This window comes from Hippoglossus stenolepis, chromosome 23 (assembly GCF_022539355.2).
Source record: "Hippoglossus stenolepis isolate QCI-W04-F060 chromosome 23, HSTE1.2, whole genome shotgun sequence".
In the NCBI taxonomy this organism is placed as follows: Eukaryota; Metazoa; Chordata; class Actinopteri; order Pleuronectiformes; family Pleuronectidae; genus Hippoglossus; species Hippoglossus stenolepis.
In genome coordinates, this window is record NC_061505.1 from 14,541,405 (window position 1) to 14,546,404 (window position 5,000).

At 39.0% G+C, this 5,000-nt stretch overlaps 4 pseudogenes; all 4 read left to right on the plus strand.

Moving 5' to 3' along the window:
- The first annotated feature begins 1,177 nt into the window (after positions 1 to 1,177).
- On the plus strand, positions 1,178 to 1,294 carry LOC118106901 (annotated as a pseudogene).
- Positions 1,295 to 2,397: 1,103 nt separating this feature from the next.
- LOC118107455 lies at positions 2,398 to 2,521 on the plus strand (annotated as a pseudogene).
- Positions 2,522 to 2,993: 472 nt separating this feature from the next.
- LOC118107456 lies at positions 2,994 to 3,109 on the plus strand (annotated as a pseudogene).
- Positions 3,110 to 4,190: 1,081 nt separating this feature from the next.
- LOC118107393 lies at positions 4,191 to 4,311 on the plus strand (annotated as a pseudogene).
- Positions 4,312 to 5,000: the final 689 nt, after the last annotated feature.

A 5,000-nucleotide genomic window follows, 5' to 3' on the forward strand; every position in this document is an offset into this window, starting at 1 on the left:
GTTGAATGTGGAGAACTAAGGGTATACTTTGACAAAATAAAGAAAGTTAATAAATAATTGCTGGAAAGGGACTTTGTGGTGAGGATGGAATGGAAGAAGCTGTGGCTGTTTGGTGTGAATGAAAGAAAGAAAGGATGCAATGTAAACCTATTGAACTATGTGCTGAGCCATGCAAGGTATGCTGTCAAACTAAGAAGAAACATTGCCCATTATGAGAAAAGAAAATGTGACGTATGGAATGTGTTCAAAAACTTGACAGAAAGAGACGTGAGACTGACATGGAGCTTTATTGGGGAAGAAGAGTTTCAAAAAGGATTTGTGGAAGGCAGCACTTTTATAGAAACAACAAAGGGAGATGAGAATGAGGTGAGAATGAATTTTGGTTAAAAGGGATGTTTTTTTTTCAATGATTTGGTTTTGTTTTTTAATTTTTTTATTTGTGTGTTTCCTGATATCACAGGGTGCAGTAAGTTATATGTATGTAAAATGTCAAGCCATGAACAAGCCAGACAATGTAACAAAGTATGTAAAAAACTAATGTATATAAAATGAATGTTAATGCAATATAATTTTGATAATAAAAGAAAAAAAAAAACATACCCGATCTCGTCCGATCTCGGAAGCTAACCAGGGTCGGGCCTGGTTAGTACTTGGATGGGAGACCGCCTGGGAATACCAGGTGCTGTAAGCTTTTTCGAGTTTTCTTTGCAACCAGCAGAGGGTGCTGTTGCTGCTGCTTCACAGGAGAAACATCATGCAAGAGCAGGGTGGACTCACCATGAAAAAAAAACAGGATATGGAACACACACATCATCACTGAAGGAAGGGAGCAAGAAATTCAAATGACTTTTGACAGTCAAAACACTACTTCATTCATGCAATAGTAACATATCATTCTCAAAATGTCATATTTGGAGAGAAGGATGAAAGAGCAGGGAGTTTACTCACCATCAGAAAAAGAAACTATGTGAAACCCGGATATTATTTCTGAAGGAAATTATTGAAAATTGTAATGATTTTTCTCTTGCAGTATTATGACAAGATTTCACGTTGGGCTTCTCTTTCCTTAAAATTAAATAACAACAGAAACCAAGTTTCAATAGTCACGAAGCAACAGTAGTATTGATGATGATGGTGGTTCACGTGTATAAATGGTATTGTAGGTTGGAGTCCTTAAGCTTACGGCCATACCACCTGAACATGCCGATCTCGTCTGATCTCGGAAGCTAGCCATGGTCGGGCCTGGTTAGTACTTGGATGGGAGACCGCCTGGGAATACCAGGTGCTGTAAACTTTTTCTAATTTTCTTTGCAACCAGAGGGTGCTGTTGCTGCTGCTTCACAGGAGAAACATCATGCAAAGAGCAGGGTGGACTCACCATCAAAAGAAAAACAGGATATGGAACACACACATCATCACTGAAGGAAGAGAGGCGAAACACTCAAATGACTTTTGACAGACAAAACACTACTTTATTCATGCACAATAGTATTAACAAATCATTCTCTCAAAATGTCATATTTGGAGAGAAGGATGAAAAAGAGCAGGAGTTTACTCACCATCAGAAAAAGAAACAGTATGTGAAACCGGATATTATCTCTGAAGGAAATTATTGAAAATTGTAATGATTTTTCTCTTGCAGTATGACAAAATTTCACCTTGGGCTTCTCTTTCCTTAAAATTAAATAACAATATAAACCAAGTTTCAATAGTCACTTGTAACAGTAGTATTGATGATGGTGGTGGTTCACATGTATAAGTAAGGTAGTGGGGTTGAGTCCTTCACTTTGACCATACCACCCTGAACACGCCGATCTCGTCCGATCTCGGAAGCTAACCAGGGTTGGGCCTGGTTAATTCACTTGGATGGGGAGACCACTTGGGAATACAAGGTGCTGTAAGCTTTTTCGAGTTTCTTTGCAACCAGCAGAGGGTGCTGTTGCTGCTGCTTCACAGGAGAAACATCTTGGAAAGGCAGAATTGGACTCACCATCAAAGAAAAAACAGGATATGGAACACACATCATCACTGAAGGAAGGCAAAACACTCAAAAAATGACTTTTGACAGTCAAAACACTACTTAATTCATGCAATAGTAACATATCATTCTCAAAATGTCATATTTGGAGAGAAGGATGAAAGAGCAATGAGTTTACTCACCATCAGAAAAAAGAAACAGTATGTAAGAGCCGGATAATTATTTCTGAAGGGAAATTATTGAAAATTAGCAATGATTTTCTCTTGCAGTATTATGACAAGATTTCCGTTGGGCTTCTCTTTCCTTAAATTAAATAACAATAGAAACCCAGAAGTTTCAATAGTCACGAAGCAACAGTAAGTATTGATGATGATGGTGGTTCAACGTGTATAAATAAGGTATTGTGGGTTGAGTCCTTAGCTTACGGCCATACCACCCTGAACATGCCCGATCTCGTCTGATCTCGGAAGCTAGCCATGGTCGGGCCTGGTTAGTCACTTGGATGGGAGACCGCCTGGGAATACCTGCCAGGTGCTGTAAGCTTTTTCTAATTTTCTTTGCAACCAGAAGGGTGCTGTTGCTGCTGCTTCACAGGAGAAACATCATGCAAAACAGAGATGGGCGCTCACCATCAAAGAAAAAACAGATATGGAACACACACATCATCACTGAAGGAAGAAAATGAAACACTCAAATGACTTTTGACAGACAAAACACTACTTTATTCATGCAATAGTAACAAATCATTCTCAAAATGTCATATTTGGAGAAGGATGAAAGAGCAGGGAGTTTACTCACCATCAGAAAAAGAAACAGTATGTGAAACCGGATATTATCTCTGAAATTGTGAAATTGTAATGATTTTCTCTTGCAGTATTATGACAAAATTTACCTTGACTCTTTAATAAATTAAATAACAATATAAACCAAGTTTCAATAGTCTAGCACTTAAAGGTAGTATTAGTGATGGTGGTGGTTCACATGTATAAATAAGGTAGTGGGGGTTGAGTCCTTCACTTAGACATACCACCCTGAACACGCCCGATCTCGTCCGATCTGGAAGCTAACCAGGGTTGGGCCTGTTTAGTACTTGGATGGGAGACCACTTGGGAATACAAGGTACTGTAAGCTTTTCGAGTTTTCTTTTGCAACCAGCAGAGGAGTGCTGTTGCTGCTGCTTCACAGGAGAAACATCTTGGAAAAGAGTGAGGTGGACTCACCATCAGAAAAAACAGGATATGGAACACACACATCATCACTGAAGGAAGAGAGCAAAACACTCAAATGACTTTTGACAGTCAAAACACTATAATTCATGCAATAATAACATATCATTCTCAAAATGTCATATTTGGAAAGAAGGATGAAAGAGCAGTGAGTTTACTCACCATCAGAAAAAGAAACAGTATGTGAAACCGGATATTGCCCTAGAAGAAATTATTAGAAAATTGTAATGATTTTCTCCTGCAGTATTATGACAAGATTTCACGTTGGGCTTCTCTTTCCTTAAAATTAAATAACAATAAACCATGTTTCAATAGTCACAAAGTAACAGGAGTATTGATGATGATGGTGGTTCACATGTATAAATAGGTATTGTGGGTGAATACTTAAGCAGGGCAATGCCACCCTGAACATTCTGATCGTCCGATCTCGGAAGCTAACCAGGGTTGGAGCCTGAATTGGTACTTGGATGGAAGACCGCCTGGGAATACCAGGTGCTGTAAGCTTTTCAGATTTTCTTTGCAACCAGCAAAGTGCTATTGCTGCTACTTCTGGGAAACATCTTGGAAAGAGCAGGGTGGACTCACCATCAAAGAAAAAACAGAGATATGGAACACACACATCATCACTGAAGGAAGAGAGCGAAACATTCAAATGACTTTTTGACAGTCAAACACTGCTTTTATTCATGCAATAGTAACATATCATTCTCAAATGTCATATTTGGAGAGAAAGGATGAAAGAGCAGTGAGTTTACTCACCATCAGAAAAACAGTATGTGAAACCCCGGATATTATTTCTAGAGGAAATTATTGAAAATTGTAATGATTTTCTCTTGCAGTATTATGACAAAATTTCACCTTGGGCTTCTCTTTCCTTAAAATTAAATAACAATAGAAACCATGTTTCAATAGTTACAAAGTAACAGTATTATTGATGATGATGGTGGTTCACATGTATAATAAAGGTATTGTGGGTTGAGTCCTTAAACTACGGCCATACCATCCCTGAACACGCCTGATCATCGTCAGTCTCGGAAGCTAACCAGGAGTCGGGCCTGGTTAGTACTTGGATGGGAGACCGCCTGGGAATACCAGGTGCTGTAACTTTTAGAGTTTTCTTTGCAACCAGCAGGGTGCTGTTGCTGCTGCTTCACAGGAGAAGCATCATGCAAAGGCAGGGTGGACTCACCATCAAAGAAAAAAACAGGATATGGAACAAACACATCATCACTGAAGGAAGAGAGCGAAACATTCAAATGACTTTTGACGGTCAAAACACTACTTTATTCATGCAATAGTAACATATCATTCTCAAAATGTCATATTTGGAGAGAAGGATGAAAGAGCAGAGTTTACTCACCATCAGAAAAAGAAACAGTATGTGAAACCCGGATATTATTTCTGAAACGAATTATTGAAAATTGTAATGATTTTTCTCTTGCAGTATTATGACAAAATTTCTGTAGGTTTCTCTTTCCTTAAAATTAAACAACAATAAGCCATGTTTCAATAGTCACGAAGCAACAGTAGTATTGATGATGGTGGTGGTTCCATGTATAAATAAGGTATTGTGGGTTGGAGTCATTAAACTACGGCCATACCACCCTGAACATGCGATCTCGTCTGATCTGGAAGCTAACCAAGGGTCGGGCCTGATTAGTACTTGGATGGGAGACTGCCTGGGAATACCAGGTGCTGTAAGCTTTCGAGTTTTCTTTGCAACCAGCAGAGGGTGCTGTTGCTGCTGCTTCACAGGAGAAACATCTTGGAAAGAGCAGGGTGGACTCACCATCAAA